Raw genomic sequence first — 18,210 nt, 5'->3', positions numbered from 1 at the left:
ACAACTTCAGCGTCCTTAAATTGCAATGACAAATAACCCTCAGATTACGGTCTTCAGACATCATAGGCAGTAGGCACAACTTCTACTTCATGATTAAAGTAACTACAAGTAATAACTAACCATTCCAGACACCATGTATCATTGGTTCCACTTTAACGCACGTGTCAGCGGTTATGATCACTGGGATACATGATATGGGTGGACTGAGTAAACTACCGTATTTCTCCATGTAAACAACGGGTGTGTGTACGGCTTGTTTACACGCAGACATACAATCCACAACATCGCTGGTTACAGCACGTTCGATTATCCCCGTCGGCAACTGACTTTGGCAAACTCAAGTGGAACATACAGAACGGTAAAAATCTCACTATATACACATACATATATACATAAAATGGCAGTCACGGCTCCGCTGCAGCGTTCCTTGTCATGCGTTCTAGTGTCGTTTGCAAGTGGAATAATATTTGGATTCGCCTTCATGTACACACAACGTGATGACTTATCATCACTGTTACACAACCGAAAACTCGCAGATAACGTGGAAAGTCACGTTTGCGAACTCTCCACATCCGTATCATGTAAGCTAGGTGTTGCTACACAACACCTTACTGTGTGATGGCAAAGATTGTGAGAAACAGGCTTCATCCCAACAAGGCCACTCGAGCTGATCACCAAGCAGCCTAATCTTTGAACACATCATCAAATGTTGCACAGCATAGCTAGTTCTACGTTTAGCTCCCAAATGTCTACACGGTGGTAACTTTCGCCCTAAAATTACACTAAATAAAACGGCCTTACAGCGATGAGCTTCAAATTCCTGGTTAAACCCTCGTTGAAATTATGTAGTTGCATGGTTGTAGCATTTGCTTGCATTCCTCATCGAAAGACAAGGTACTGCTTGATTGCAATACGCCCCACGGGTACAAATGAGAACGTGGACAAATCCAGTGTTTCACAAGTATTGACTTTTGTGGACTATTCGATCTGTTTAAGGATACTAGATCGAATGGTTTACGTGATTTCGATAGCCAAGAACATCGCACGGTTATTTTTTGACTTACGTTAAGTATAATTCTAAAGTGAACCAAAAATCAGGCAATCAGTGAGATGTGGTACTAAATTGGAAGGAATTTCTTCTATGGCATGGTGGATGGTACCTTCCGGTGAAAAAATCCAGGCAACACGGCAGGTGGACGGACATCAATCCAAGGGGATTCCGGGTCACTACAGTATGGGATGGGGTGGTGTCGTGCCGGGAATTAAACAAATGGCGTCTTTTCTTCTGAATCACTCTCCTCAAAATGTTTTTATTTTTATTTTGTTCCAGCCTGGCTGCGACAAAGTCATTTGCATCGTGAACTACACACCCGAATGTTCTTCGCTCACGACTCTTGCAAGAAAACAACACGCAGACCTACCAACAGACTGGACGCTTCGCTAAGCTTCATAAAATGCTTCGCAAAATACACAACAGTCATGAACAAATACACTCGCTTATACTGCATCATTTTCAAAAACTTCCAGGCATTGTTAGCAATTTCCCCCGGACATCATGTTACCCAGTCGAATGATAACCTCCTACCTTCTGACCTATGTCAATGATAAATGGGTCCACTGGATTGCACTTCGCTCAAACATTCCACAGATGCTCGGGATCATCACGTGGATGCTAATTCATTCAGCCAAGTGTGGTGTCATTGTACACACACACACACACACTGGTTGTTGCCAGCGAGGTATCTGAGGAAGTGTGTGTCGGTGAAAATGTAGAATTCCCTTTTCTCAAACAAAAGGAGTTTGGTTTGGTTTGAGTTTTAAGTCCACTTTATGCACAGAAGGCTAACAGGGACCGGACCTAGTTTAAAGTGCCTCCACCGGGTATCAAACCTTGGTTACAAGGCGACGACGTTACCACTACGTTATCGGGGAGGTGCTGGAACACAAGGAGAGTCGCGAATTTACATGCTATCTTGTTTTTTTCTGAAACTGCATTAGAAAAGGAGAATCAACAAACAGGCTTGTGCCATTAACACCTGCCATCTTTTGCTGAGGTCCTCCTGGTTAATTGACAGGAGGGATTCTCACAAGCACCTAAGCTCTTCTCAGAGTCTGAAAGGTGAAACCTTATTTGTCTAAGATTAGCTTGACAACCAGAGCAACGAAACGGGACCAGGAAATATTTTTTTCACTAATTAACCAACGACTTTTGGAATTTTCACATTCATTCTGTCACTCTCCTTCAGATCTTCTGTGATACCTTCCAGACACGTTTCTCGAGTCTCCACGTATTCACCTTTGCATTCCTCTGCGCACGTTCACAAATAAATTTCATATATATATTTTTTTTGTTATTTATCGCAGTTTTTGGTTAATTGCGACGACGATGGTGAGTGATGATTGGATGAAATTGTTGAAGGGACACTCGCACAAAGAACAACCATACCCAGACCGGGACTCAAACCTGGGAATTTCGGTGGTGACAGCGAAAGTTGACAATTTGCCGCGCTCGACCACCGCCGAGCCTGCAAACACAAATGTATAGAAGTTGCAGAAGCCTATTTCCTATACAGGTACTTTCGTGATAATTTTGTCGAATTACTCAGATTACTATGGGCCGATTAACTCAATATACTTTAGGATATGATGATTTTTGTGCATTTTGTCTCGCGTCGCCACTGTTCGACTTGGAAAATACATTCCAAACCAGAGAGATGCGTAAATGGGTCGGAAGTTAAAGAGGAACACATGGCCATTGCGAAACGAAACCGCCGAAAGGAGGAAACGCCGCCTTATCTTGACGCTCCCTCAACGGCTTTCAAGGTGAAGCGAATCCAGTTGACCCGACACTTCGGAGCGTGACGGTCACCGCCAGAAGGGGAGCGGGGAAGAGCCTCCTGGCTGAACGGGGGGAGCTGCACAGGCCGAGCCTCCACAAAGTATAACCCCTGTGTATCTTACAAAATCTTCCTCGGTCAGCAACAGCAACTATCTTGGCTCAAAACTCATATTTATTCCATTAATTTATAAAACCACAATAATTAATTAATTATACATAAATAATAACCCGTGGCGCAACAGCCCGTGAGGGCCAGGGCCTACCTACCCACATGCATCAGCAGAGGTGGAGATCATTCAACCAGTTACTAGGTAACGTGGTCAGCATTTGTATGGATTCATCTTAAGCCGTAAGCAAATCGCACTGTTTGAGATATGATCTGACAACGATGCATTGCGCGTCATTTCCTGTTAAAAAAATGTGTAATCTATATTTCCAATACTGTCATCAAATAGGGAATCTCGCGATTGCAAGGTCCCATCCCCTCTCATTGTTGTAAGTTACTGTGACCGATTATGAGAGAGAGAGAAGGAGCAATATTTATATACTTTTTACATATACATGTGTAGTTTGTATTTCTATCTATGGACAAAAGGAAGTCTGCTCCTTTTCTACTATTTATGAGAGAGAGAGAGAGAGAGAGAGGGGGGGAGGGGGAGAGAGAGAGAGAGAGAGAGAGAGAGAGAGAGAGAGAGAGAGAGAGAGAGAGAGAGAGAGAGAGAGAGAGAGAGAGAGAGAGATAGGGCGCGGGATACATTTATGAAGTACTAGAAGAGTTTCGTAGGTTCAGACAGGGGTTCTCGACAAATTAATTATTTCTAAAAATCTTTCAGGGAGGTCTGTTAATTTCGAATTGCACTGTCCCTCCTAAAACCTTCTTCATTTTAAGTTTCTTGTATTTTGCGGAATAATTTTGCATCACTCAGAAAACATAATAAAATCTGCTTAACGGAAATTTCTCTTGTTTTGCTGACATGCAATTATATAGACTTTGTGCTCCCCTCCAGATCAGCAACCATAGAATGAAGTAGCTGCGTAGAACTGACAGTAAACGAAGAATTACACAAAGGTAATTCGAAGCACGGAAATGCAAAATATGGACGAGGCTTATCCAATCTCATGTTGCGACGTAAGTGTACAATATATGTACATATATGTCATTATTTCGCAGCAAGTAGGCGTCTGGGCGTCCGATCTCCGTCCCGCGGGTCACGAACATCCGGGCAACACAAAGCGCTCCGGTCACATTGTAAAATCAATTCTCAGATTTGAGGAAGCGACAACAATTAACACGAAATTCCTTTTGAACGGACAAGGACATTGGTGGCCGGGGGTTCACCAACAGATCCTCACAAACATTGTACGAAAGAATAATTTGCAAATATGAACCTTGCGCCCCTTGTGTTCGCAATGCAGCAGCACAGAAGAGCTGATCTGGTTGCCGAACATTCAGGATATCCTCGCTTCAAAACCGCGTCAACGCAGTACTTTGATATGTTACGAACAAGAGAGCTTGTCGGAACTTCCGACGGCCAAATCAAAAAATCAGCTTAGGCTCATCGTTGGGAAGATCATTTCAAAAATAACAAAATTCCACTTTTAATGCATCAATTGACAGAGTTAAATGTGTAATCTTGTTATCATTGAAATGATCTTCTCTGGTCTTCCCAATCGATGCATTTTTAGCGAATCACACGGAACAGATTCTGATTAAAGTGCCCTTTTATGCAGTTCTGTGTATTTCGACACCCAAAAGTGTATCATTTGCAGTTAATGCACATTATGTGTTATTGGAGTCAACATGTGTGTCAATTGGCGCATTTTGGGTTCTGTGTGCTTGAGCATGTGTGGAGACTGAAATTCGACTGTCGGAACCATTGCCATCAAAGGCATGTGCTTTTCTCATTGGAATGTTACAGCTTTCATACAACACAAAAAATATTGGTCTTTTTCCTCTATTTTTCCTTTAGTGTTGTTGTGCTAACGTTTGGAACAAATGAAGTCCTTCCCTCCACCACACACGCACTTCGAGCCGGAAATATTGCATAGCACTATTATCATAAAATGTAGGCGATTACCTATGGATTCATCTTAAGCCGTAGCAATATAATCTGACAACGATGCATTACGTGCCATTTCCCGGTGATAAAAAATTGTAATCAAATAGAGATTACAATATTGTCATCAAACAGGGAATCTCGCGATTGGAAGGTGCCATGTGCCACGAATGCACATAGCGACATGGAGGTGGGACTCCACAAATATTTTCCATCTCGACGCTAGTGGAAGGGCTGAGTAATCCTTGAGCCGCTTTCCCAGGGATTAACGGAAAAAATTGTAACAGGGATAATGCATCCCCAGAATCTAGCTCACGTATTTCGCGTGACACACCGTGGACGACTCATTCGCTGCAGCTGAACAAAAAGGAAAAGGGAATTAATACAGGGTAAACATTCGTCATGCTACTTTAACAAGGTAAGAAAATCAAGTGTGACGTCACACGAAATAGTCTTGCAAATTACCCTCCCCTTGATACTTCCTGGTTTCTCTGACGGGTAGGTTCAACGAAGGCCACGGCTACATTTTCATTGTATCTCCCGATCCTAACCGCAACGCTGCAAATAACGCTGCCGGAATACGACGTCAGGTCCGGAAGATCACGCGAATGTAGCAACTTAGACAATGATGTAACTGCAATACGTATTAAGAGTTTTTAATACTAAGTGGATGAAGAAATTGTTTTCAGTTACTAATAAAGAAAAAGTTCCTTTATGAACGACAACGTCCGTACGCGTAGACTCTATTCATCTCTTAAAATTAAGCCAACTGGAAACTATCTGATGTTACCTTGCTATGACATAAAATTGACTGAGAGCTTTAACGTCCTTTTGAATAAAACGACTTTTCCAAACTGTTCTTTAAATTGACAAATCAGTTTTCCTTGATGCCTCAGTCCGTTCGCGTCTGACCGCCACGTGGGTGAGGGAGGGTGATTTCAAGCAGGGATTGTGCAATACAGTTAATATATCCACATAGAAGCTCTTGGGATTATTCAGCACGTCATCAATGCTATCATCGTAAAGAACGTTTAAGCATGGTGCTGTTCACACTACTTTCACCTTCCCCGCGTCTGTCGGTTCTCCCACACAAGAGAACTCGAAATCCATCAAATCGAATTTGATGCATTTTTAGTGCATCAAATGACACACCTAAACGTGTAATCTTGGATTATTGGAAATTGTCTCGGGGTTTGATGCACTTCCACTGCATCAAATGGAATTTCGACTGTGGAGTGTGTCTTTTGATGCATCTTAGTGTGTCAATTACCCGTCCGATAGAATTTTATGCATCTAATTGCATATCTTTCAATTTACACACTTATATGCATAATTCTTTCTAAGCAACTGTTTGATGATTTTACTTACCTTATATGGAAAATAAATTTTGATTCCTTACGATAATATGAAAGGAATGTTGTATTTATCAGCTTACAAATTGATTGTTTGATTGAGTTGGTGTTTTAAGTCCACTTTATGCACAGCAAGGCTAATCGGGACTGGACCTACAGTTTAAAGTGGGATCCGAACCACTATGTGCCTCAACCGGGTATCGAACTCGGGACCCCTGGATTACAACGTGACAACGCAGCTCACAAATAAACCGAAGTAAGAAAAATGTAAAGAATCAAGAGACAAAGTAAATATATTTGCCGTAACTAAATTATATTTCCTAATTAAAATGTCACATCACAATTGGTGCCACACATGCATGTACGTACAAGCCACTAATATTGTATTTTTGGTACATTGTGTGTACACTGTAAAACTAATACCAGCGTACTGGTTAACGTTGTCAGTCCAGCCCGAAGATCCTGACCTCGATTCCTGGTCCTTCATCCGCTGGCTTCTGTGGAGTGGTCAAGGAAACGGGCTACAAACAAAAGGTCCCACGTTCGAACTCTGGTTAAGGCATTGACTGTTTGTCCCATCATCCACTTCATTAGATCAGAAATACTAATCCTCGCGATTAACCCCACGAGCTAGAAGAGCGACGTACAAGGACAGAAAGAAAGGTTCTAGATTAAACCGCAGGCTACAATTCCATTGGCTTATGAGCGTGTTCACGTTACCTACTTTTGTAACCATCGGAGACAATTTTTCTATCTTATCCTAAAATTTACTACAATGGACAATATCCAAACGAATATATGGAATTTATTACAATTTTATAGTATTTAAGTAGTAAACATTATTATATAACTGAAAATCTATCCCCGATGGTCACAACGGTAACGTGGACATGTATTTCAAGTGGACTTTTGAGTTTATCGGGAATAGACCTACAGTTTAAAGTGGGATCCGAACCACTTTGTGCCTCGGAACCCCTTCATTACAAGGCGGCGAAGTTACCACCGTGCCATCGGGGAGGCCTAAAGTGAATTTGCACAAAGCTTGTACTCCCATGCAGTCGACACTCTTACGTACGGGATGATGCACAGCGACGTGAAGTAAGAACAATGGGACGACCTTTAATACCCGACCCAGAGGCCCTAAGTAACCCTAAAATAAGCGAAGAAGGGACAAAGCGAAGGGATTTCCCAAGCGCCTGGCCGTGAATTCGCTTCGGGTTCCTCCGAAGTGGAAAAACACGGCGCGTTGATTTGCGTTATTAATTACTCAGTCGGAAGCGGCCGTTTCCTGAATCCTGGATTCCCTCCCTTTTGCTTCTTCCTGGCGGCTATATACGCTGACGGTCAACGCATTACGCAACAGCCATCGAGAGCCAGTTCGCCGCCGACATCCTCCAGCCGCGGTCGGAGTAGGCCAGGGTCTGCAAAGTGGGACACTGGAACGAACGAGCATCTCGAGAAAGGTAAGTCAACACGACGGGGAATCTGCAGAGTGCATCCGAACGAACCGACACGCACGCTTTGATGGATCGTAAAACGGCCGCGAATGGTGCGTGGAATCAGCGGTACGTTTACTGCGTGGGTTTTAAGGTGTGCGAATTCAATTGTTTCCCTGGGGATGATGACTATTCGTGTGTACGCATGCCAGTAAAAAGTTTTATGCTGCGTAATGCTTAATGTTAATTACGAATAACACCATTTATGGGTAAAGGTGCATGCATTGCAACCACTACCCACGTCACTCCACCGCACGGAACCCCATTATTAATTAGCACAATTCAACAGGATCCCGTGGAACTTCTAATTCTCTTTCGCATTACTCCTGCAAGGCACCAAATATAAGAACTATTGCAACCAACTCGTTTGTAACTTCGAGGACCTCACGCAGAACTTGCGTCAAATGGGGAAGGGCGTTAATTAAAATACTTGTTTTAATGCAGGTAGGTGATCAGGCTGAAAAGTGTACTAAAAATAATACGCCGATGTTACCAATATCTCAGAAATCGTTGAACTATTGGAAGTAAAAAAATGGATAGGCGGAATTGAAACTTATAATCTCTAATAATCTTTGATTACTCGCGCTATTTAAAAAGTTGTATAAAGCAGTCGACAGCCATCTCGGGCACGAGAGGTAGGACGATGAACGCTGATTGGTATCTGGCTGCTTTCTGCAATAAACACCATCTCCATCTGTATGTTGCTGAATCAGAACCCGGACAAATTAAATCTTATTTCTGTATCTGTTCGTGTGAAATTAGGCTAATTGAGACAATCTAAAATTTAGCGCGAGATTTGTGAATCACTGGGAAAAGCCCTTACTGGAATCGAATGCGGGATCTCTTAATTACAAGGCTATGAAAATTACGATATTGTGATGGTACTACAACCTAGGTGAGTACGAAAGATATAGATTACACCCAAAATAGAGTGCTAAAATGCATCTGTATTGTAAATGCGATATATACAAGTGCTGCTTCAGAGCAGCTTTCGTTTTCGAAAGGGATTAATTTTCATTATGCAAGCTACTTTACGGGGGGGCAATGGGTTTACAAGGTACGAGGTATGACGTTACGGTTTCGACTACTGTCATAGTGTTACTTGGAAAGATTTCGTAAATATATATCCCGTTCTATACATACAAACAATAATCTGCGGCAAAAAAATTGTGCAATTTGTTTTTACAAGGACTGGTTTAAGACAAAACACGAGTATCTGTTGTTTCATCACATCTTTTTTACAGACGCTCAACTCTTGAACATTGTATCGCTCTCTAGTCTACTCTTTACAAACATTTCATGCCCAGTATTTCCATTTCTCCATGGGTTATACTTCCTGGAGCAACGGTTGTCGGTGAAGATTACTTTCTTATTTAACCACTGCACAGTACTTGCATCATAATCAGAAGAAAGAAAAACAGTGAAAAAGTATTTGTATTATTCTTTCTTTTGCGTCGCTCACTTTCTATTTGAGCTAATCGTGAAAAAGAGGTTGAACGATGCTCAGATGAACTGATCACGAAGCACTCGCAAAGGGCAAGATCGTAAGTCAACTTCTGCCATCGAGGTGGCGACTAGAAAAGTTGTGAGCGAAAAATGGAAACTTCACACCTTTTATTTTTTTCATTTTTAACGATTTTTCTTAGAAGTAACTAAAGCAAATGTGCGTGAAGATCGTTTCGCAAGTGACCTACAGTATCTCGTGAACTTTTGGAATTTATAAAGTTTGATGGCACAGCAAAAACAGCCTCCACTTTTTCCTTCAGTGTTTCTGAATGGTGCCTTGAAGAAAGCAACTTTTTTTTTTTTTTTTTTAGTGAATGAAGTGTTTTGCTGATATTGAAGGTCAGAAGCCGACGACTTGACTGGCGTGTGATGTTTTGGAACCTTCGCAGTCAATGCCACCCGCGGAGAAAGTGAGCGAGCAGAGGTCTTTCCCACCGGTTATCGCTGGCTGGAAGGAAATCCTGGTCCGAAAGATTAGAATTCTCGCTTTGGATAAACATAAGCCGGGATTGGAGCAGAAACACTGAACCCAACAGAAAAAATTCGAAAGTAGGATAAAAGCTGCCGAGAAGAAGTTTGATTCGCCAGTCACTCAGAAATTAAAACCAAAGAACAGGGTTGTTAAAGGTTCAGGAATTTTAAATAAATTCAATTCCGGTCCAGGATAGAAACTCAGCAAGCGTAAATGGGTTCTGGACCGCAAAGAACCTTTTTTCCGGGTCAATTTAAATACGGTCCAGAAACCTTTTTTCCGTACCAATTTAAATACGGTCCAGAAACCATTTTTATCAATTTGAATAAGAAAAACTAAATATGCTGACCAAGGCAGTAATTTATTTTATTAAAAACATAAACTAAACGTAACGTTTCAACCTTCTAGCAAGGTCTTCTTCAGACTCTGTATCAAGTACAAAAGTAACAAGATACAAAAACAGGGCATTATATATACACACAAACATTACTCCCTCCAGACTGAAGAAGACCTTGCTAGAAGGTTGAAACGTTACGTATAGTTTATGTTTTTAATAAAATAAATTACTGCCTTGGTCAGCATATTTAGTTTTTCATAATCATGGAAACAAGGCTTAATGGTGTTACAATTTGAATAAGTTCCTGGAAGCCCCCTTTTCTTTTCAGATCAAATAGAATAAGGTCCTGGAACCTCTTTCCGGATCAATTTAAATACGGTCAAGTCCCGGTCCTATTCCGGAACCCACTAGAATGTATGGGTTCCTGGACCTTTAACAACCTTGCATAAGAATGGCGCAAGTTGCAAGACTAAAGATAAAAAAAATATTAAGATGATAGATGCACGCAGACGACTGAATGAAGAAACACCACGTGATACAACTACGGAGCTCGGTGGTCCAGCGCTTTGAATGGTTGACTCACGACCTTGACACTGAAGCTCCAGATTCGAATCCCGACATGGGGTTCCACCAAGTGTTCCTTCATCGATTTCAGCTAATCATTCTTCATTTCCTATTCGGCCCCAGTCCACACATCTTATTGTTGTTCTCTATATTCATTCTCATATTTGTGTTTTTGTTATTTACCATGCCGTTAACCAAAAGAAACAAGGTAAAATATTCTCTGCCCTTGGATGCAATCCCTTGATTCCTCTGACATCGGTGACCTAACCCTTCGATTGCAAGCTGTAGAAAGTTAGGAATAACTCCTGCTGGTTTCCGGCCAATAAATCACGTGGACTCAGTTGCTGATGCACTCACGTCTTCTGCTGTTACGGTGAGGGGGTATGCCAAACACTGTGTAAACACAAGTGTCACCAACATTTTGACAATTACGATTATTTTTGTACAGGATTGACTGAATTGTGAATTTTCGTTGTGCGTGTAGATTTTATTAATTATAATAACATGAATCGTAAGTTATTAATATAACTTGCAAACTGCTCACAAGCGTTGCTTTGAGAATGATGAGTTACAATGTTATTTAACAAAATAGTGTAGTGAAGTTCAAGAAATCTAATTTGCGGGCCAACATCTCAACTTACATAAGCAAATTATAAAGACAGAGGTAATTTGTTATCATTACACTTATTAAGGATTTCTCCTTCGATTGCGGTTGGTTGGTTGTTCAGTCTCATTGAGTAGACGCAGACTTAAGATTTATGGTTGCAATAGTACCACAACACGTTTTCTTCCTCTTCTTCTATCTAAACTAACCTAACCTCACACTAATGACGTCATGTCAGCTAAACGGATTGCTTAACTGTTGTGGCAGCAATCACTACCAAGATTTATGGGATTTTCAATGTATTATTCGCGAGGCCTTCCACCAATTGAGAGTTTTACACTTTAATTTCCTTACGCAAGAGTTGGTCATACTCTGCCTGCAATTACTGTCCTTTACGATGATCTCAATGGTAGGAAGAAATACGACGACCCCTGATCTCGTCGAGTAGTAAAATCTTTCCCAATTTACGTTGTCAATCTTCCGTCAAATTAAGCTTTTCGGCAGAGCAAGATTCAAAAGAGTACGCTCTTCTCAACGATCCTTGATGCAAAATGTCGGAATTAAATGGGACTGGGTTGTTTGTTACGAAAGCATGCATCAAAAATCAATTTACCGCAGCAGCGAAGTTTCGTAAGGACCGAACATCACATCGGAAAACTTTCAAGAAACAATTTCAGTGACAATCCTCCAAAGTGCGTCTTCCAAATCTCCTAATAGTCTTTTCGAGATACTTTCCCGTGAGACTTGTTCGGCTTCCCCGCATCAGGAGTTAAAAAACAAATATTAGAAACTTATACTAATGATGGCTAAGTACAAGGAAGAGTCAAAAGAAAACCTTAATTTGTTTTTGTTTGTTATCCTGTATATAGGATTGCACAAGTTGGCTGCAATTTAGCACAGACCTCTTGCTGATCTACATATATTTTCAACTTTGAATGAGTTAGTGTCTGCATACCTTAAGAAGAATAAGTCTTTGGGGTCCACGTGCAGTCACTTATGAGTAAACCTCGGATTTACTTTTAGGTTCCTAAAATAGGTCCTAATAATCCTAAAATAGGTTCTAAAAATATTAAATTAGACTAAAAAAAATCCTGAAGTAGGTTCCAAAAACTTAAAATGGTTCAAAGATCCTGAAAAAAACTAATTAGGCAGAATTGTTAAAAACAAAATTTCATAGGAACAATGAGAATTTTAATAGATATACATATAACCATCAAAAAATTTAATTTCTAACCAAATTCTCATGTCTATGCATCATTTTCAAAATGATTCACTAATTATTGTAATACTAATGCTTGTACTGTTAGCAAAAGTTATTTATCGATATGATAAATTAATTATGTATAATTTCCTGCACAATACCTAACAATATTTTCCACATTATCCTCAAACAAAATCCCGCTTTTTATCTGAGGATCACCTTATATGCAGAAAATGATCTTTAAACAGATGCTTAGTCAACGGTGCAAATTTGAATACTAGAAAGCACCAAAAGTAAAAGGATCAGAAGGTTGCACTTTGGACTGTACAGGCAAAGTGGCGCCAGAAATTTTGTTTTGTTTTGTTTAGAACTTCAAAACATTATGGACTTAGAGAGGCAAATCGGCAGAGAGTATGTTTCAAACAAGTTAGTCATTGAATTTTTTCATTACCAAACAGAACAAATACCTCTGTATGATGTAAAAATAATATAACACCTTAAAAAATATATAAAAACCTAAAAAAAGGTAGCAAAATAGGTTATTTTAGGCGCTATAAAACTTCATCGGTTGTTGCGTTTTTTAAATAAAACACTGAGGTAACGTTCTCCTCATTTACCTGCAAAGGAAAACATAGGTTATAAACCTAAAGTCCGAGGTCTACTTATGAGCCAGTGCGAAGGCCTTTCCACCCTTCTGCCTGCGAACTGAGGCCATTGTCGAACTTTCACCTCCATTAGTACACTTTCTGGTGTGGTAAGCATGCACAGATATATTGAATTTTCATTTGCCGAGAAATTTCTGTAAGTTTTAGGCTGGCAGAGGGCAAGAAACCGCTCCTCTTCACTGGTGCAAGTGTGTACAGGAGGCGCCATCTTTAAAATAACAGAAATGGCGTTTTGAAGCTCCCTTGATTAGTGCTGCAGCCTGGAGGTCGTTTTGTAAATACCTCATGTAAATTTGAGCTGTGTACAGTCTGCCCTAGAATTTTTATTGGACTTTTAAGGTTTCATTTGACTTGTAATTATACTTCAATCTTAAAATATATTAAACCAAGAAACTAATTTGAAGAGTTCTTTCGAAAATGGTGATATCCTCCTCGTGAAGGTTGTCCCAGTCCCATTAGAGACTTGACTTAGAAAGGTGCCGCAACTTCTACGGCCACCGATTAATTGCACCCACGGAGCTGCGTCTGAATTCGCCAACTGAATTAATGCAGTTTGATTCACAATGCCACGACAGGTCGTCTACCTCGAAGCGATAGGAAGGAGGAAGTGGAACGCATCACGTTACGTATTCTTCACACGCACATTAACATTATTTCATCGAAGTTCACAATAGCACGGGCGATCACGTCCTGCAGACGTTAACATAATACGTCACCAGGGTTAAACTCGTAATTGTCACGTTGGGAATTCCTGGCACTTTCAAACTATACAAGACAGAACAAGGTTTTATCATCGGGCAGTAGTCTTGAACTTGGGCGACCGAAAATATTCCCAAGCCTCTGTTTTCACCCGGGTTCGATATCCGGTGGTCGGAAATCCACTCGAAGATGCAGGTTCTTTCCCAATTGACCCTCCGTGCATAAAGAACCTCGACTCCTTATTCGCCGCCGAGTGCGACGAACATGGTGCGTTACAAAGGGAGCCGACACAAAATTACAAGAATACCAACTTTGAGTTTCGGCGTATTCCTTAGGCTGTACGTACGCAATGAAATGAATCATGAACATCATATTAAATTTCTCACCTAAAGAAAATGACGTCAAAGTGCATGTCATGTTTGTGGTCAACGTTCGTGAAATCTTATTTACGAACTGTTCTAAGTAAAGCATTTCAAGACAAGACTGTCGGCCAATCAGAGCACGTGCTACTGAACAAGATTACATAAAAAAAGCATGGAGGCACAAAATGTCATTTATTTCTATTCCGCAGTGAACAGAAGCCGACAAGCAAAGTGCAAACGCGTGGCTGTGACTTGCGAGAAAAGAAGGGGAGAGCGGTAGAACATTGTCTTTAGATATTTCACGGCGATTATAATTGTACTTCAAATAATAATGTATATTTGTACAGCCTACAGAGATGGGATAATAAATGACATTGAACAACGAACTGTAAAATAGCTTTTTTGTTGATATTAAGTTTTATTTTAGATATTTTAGATAAACAAAATATAGACCTATCTCGGGAGTGAGGGTGGGTTTGTGTTTTAAGTCTTCACGCACAGTACGGCTAATCGGGAGAGGGACTGGACCTACAGTTTAGAATTTAGAATTTGAAATTAAAGTCTTTGGTGCGTCAGCACTTAAGCCATTTTGCACCAGTCACTTTTATGCGGGGGTCCAGCCCCTTACCAGAACTAAAATAACAAAACTGTAACGTCATGTTGTAACTAAAATATTAAAATATTCTGACTTCGGTTAAAAGCTGAGGCTGTAAAGAGGCACTCAGCACACACAAGGACAAAACACAGGACAACACAAAAAAATATACTGGCCATGGGGCCAGTCGCCAGAGCCTCGTTCGTCTGCAAAATGCAGTCCAGGGTGTACTATGTGGAAGTGAGGTTGACAATTGGGTGTACTACTTGGAAGGTCACCCCTTACACCCCCCTACAGTTTGGAGTTTAGAGTGGTACCCGAACCACTCTGTGCCTACACCGGGCATCGAACCAGGGACTCCTTGATTACAAGGCACCTATTTGTGGAAATATTTCATGTCATTACGATCACAGAGTTTCACTGGTGTCTCGGATTACATTTATAATGCAGAAAAAATACACCGCACTACTTTCGTTTGTTTGATTGAGTTGGTGTTTTAAGTCCACTTTATTCACAGTAAAGTTAATCTGGACTGGACCTTCAGTTTAAAGTGGGATCCGAACCACTACGTACCACCAGCACTACTTTCGAGTTTTCGATACACGTCTTCTTTTGGGAAGGAAAATTATTATAATTGTAACGGCTATCTTATTTTTTTTCTTGCTATAATCACTGCCACATTTCGGTAAAACGTAAAACCCTTGTCAAATTTATCTTCGATCGTGTAAGAGCGTAATTTCAGACCTTTTGAAATTTCCAATAAGAACGTCGGATTTTGTTGGGTCAAGAATGTTCCGTTTCAGTGACAAGTGAATCCTGTACGGACGACTTTTCAGAAAATTCATTAAGACACTTCTTATTTCCACACAATGCCCTTCCAAGAGACCGGAGGGATCTTACGGACGCACAGCCTTCACAGCCTTCGTGCACCTCAACACGTTATTTAAATATAAATGTCACCAACGCTTAAGTCATGACGCTGTCTAGTGTTCACGACAATTCTTCTGCACTGGAAGAAAATAGTGCGTGACTAAGTGGTTGCCTCAATGCATCTCGTTATGAAACTTTATGCGACTAAATGCAATCAACATGTTCTATCAAGCGTGGAACTCGGAACGCAAAACAATCACGTACTTGGAATAACCGTTGTATTCATAAAATCCGTGCAAACACCAATTGTTCCTTCTTAAACGTACATGCGAGCAGTCTCGGTGGCCGAGTGCGTTGAATGGCGAACTCGCAGTCGCGCCGCAAAAGGTTTCAGGTTCAAATCCTGGCCTGGAATGTCCCAATGTGTCATGTGATCATTTCATCCTCATTATCGTGATTAGCCAAAAACGACAGGACATTCTGTATCAGTGACGGCTACACACGTTCTGATGTGGGTCGAACGCTGGATGTCTGTAAAAAATGTGGATGGGCTTCAAATAAAAATGTATTTAGATATTCACAATGACATTGCATGATCCTAACAAGTATCTATTACCCAATAATAGGAAGTTTAAATATTGCAATAACAAATTCAAATGCTGCATTGAAAATGTGTTAAATTTTAGGTTCGATTACATTTCAGAATATTATTTAGTAGCCATAATAATTAAAAACTATGAACAAATTGTATATAACATGTTAATGGGAAATATTAAAAAAAAAATATCTATCTCGCTGGGTCAATTCAGAGCCTTGCCGAGTAACACTTCAGCATATTTTATGCACGTCTTTCGGGAGGCAATATGACATTTTACGAGTTGAAAGGGCATTTCATATAATTCCACGCTGAATGGAGTCAGTCACGAGACGAGGCAATCTCTCTCGGTGATATCTCTTCACAGGGTTAGTTACTCGTAGAGGAAGAAGTGCACAATGGGATCATAAATATGGAAGCGCCGGAATAAGGCTGCGTGCGTGAGAACAGCCATCCTGCAAACGATGGTCCCGGTTCATTGTAACTCTGAATACAATGTGTCTGAGCGCCCTTTGCTTCTTCGATCCACATGAGAGAAATCGCACGATCGCTGGAGCACAAACGGCAATTCAACGGGTGTACATAGCCCGCTCTTGGCCACTGGAAGAGTGCACGATAGGGGATGGCATCGAAACGAAATTTGGCTGAATGTCGTCTCGTCTCGTGCGCGACAAGGTCTGTCTCGAAATATTCTAGCGTGGCCAGCATACAAATTTCCACAGTGTATACAGCCTCGATTAAATTTAGTTTGACGCTTCGTTTCGACGCTACATACCGCCGACCTCGCAGCGCGCTACAACGCCGAGGGTCCCGGGTTCGACTCCCGGCCTGGACATGGGGTGCTCTTTGTAAGTGTCCCTTCATCAATTCTCATGGCGCGATGAACCAAAAAATCGGAAGAAAAGCGACGCTAAACAACGAAAATTTAACTCAAAATCGATGCTACAAACCATTTAGATGAAAAAAAAACAACAAAAAAAAAACGTCCTGAGTATATACAACCAGGCTCATTGTTGACATTAATGTATTGTAATGTATACACAAAATATATATGATATATTATGCATGACTTTTCTGTGGCATCACACCAAGTTTTCGAACGAGAGCCTGTGTTTCGTATCGATTTTAGAGAGATCTGTCTCATTCTCGGAGTGCCCAAAGGTCTGGAATCGGTACCATATATCTGTGTAATGCACACAACTTCTTAAGTTCAATGCAACAGGAATAAGTAATTTAACTTTTACTAACTTTCCATCCAGCCCGTGCTGGAATCGCCCCAGTCTCCTGGCGGAGGAGAATTCGTTGCTCAGGGAAATTTCCGGATGACTTGGGCGGCGCTATTTCTGTCTGTGTACATTACGGCTTCCTGGAATGGTTCTTCGACGCACTCCAATGCGCTGGGAGTTGGTCACAAGCAGATATCGCTCATCTGATAACCAGTGGCGGAGATCCGTCAGGGCTGTTAAGATTTTTCTTTCTTTCTCTCTTTTCACTTTGTTCCTCATCTTCCTTTGTCTTATGCTCCTCAATCTCTCTCTCACCCCCCTTCTATTTCTTCTACTGTTTTCAACTTCTCTTCCTTCATGTTTGTCTATCTCCCTAATTCTTGGTTTCTCAATTCCTGTCTCTCCCTCTTCCTCTGTGTGTGTGTGTGTGTGTGTGTGTGTGTGTGTGTGTGTGTGTGTGTGTGTGTGTAAACGCCGACTTAGGGGAAGAGGCACTTTCTCCCCCCACTTCCTCAAGGAGTATATACATTATGTAAAAAATATTGTCCATTTGCCCCCCCCCCATATTTATATGATTGCCGCCTCTGTGTGTGTGTGATTATAACTGTGGTAGAAATAACCCTGAAAATCTATCTTGTAGGTTACTTGGGTGGACAAAGGTGAAGTCCTTCGTGAAAAAAGAATGGAGAATGACAACACGAAAGCAGCAACGATGCTAAAGAGGAGTGTCTACCGTCCTATTGATGTTTTAGGTTCACTTTGTATACAGA

General features: G+C 41.0%; 2 protein-coding genes across 5 annotated transcripts in view; one reads left to right on the top strand and one right to left on the bottom strand.

Annotated features, from left to right (window-relative positions):
* The window catches only part of lace (serine palmitoyltransferase long chain base subunit), a 71,357-nt gene that overhangs the window by 12,190 nt on the left and 40,957 nt on the right, over nt 1-18,210 (top strand). Inside the window, exon 1 of one of the 2 annotated variants that reach the window (XM_083124871.1) lies at nt 7,622-7,711. The exons of the other annotated variant lie outside the window; for it this stretch is intronic. The gene's annotated coding sequence lies outside the window, so the exon portion shown is untranslated. Of the gene's footprint in view, nt 1-7,621; nt 7,712-18,210 lie in introns of those variants that run through there. 2 annotated transcript variants of the gene reach the window in all.
* LOC145989671 (uncharacterized) overlaps nt 1-18,210 on the bottom strand; it is a 158,381-nt gene that overhangs the window by 130,290 nt on the left and 9,881 nt on the right. The window lies entirely within an intron of this gene.

This window comes from Lepisma saccharinum, chromosome 7, assembly GCF_977018435.1.
Source record: "Lepisma saccharinum chromosome 7, izLepSacc3.1, whole genome shotgun sequence".
Taxonomy (NCBI): domain Eukaryota; kingdom Metazoa; phylum Arthropoda; class Insecta; order Zygentoma; family Lepismatidae; genus Lepisma; species Lepisma saccharinum.
This window is presented reverse-complemented; position numbering and strand designations above follow the sequence as displayed.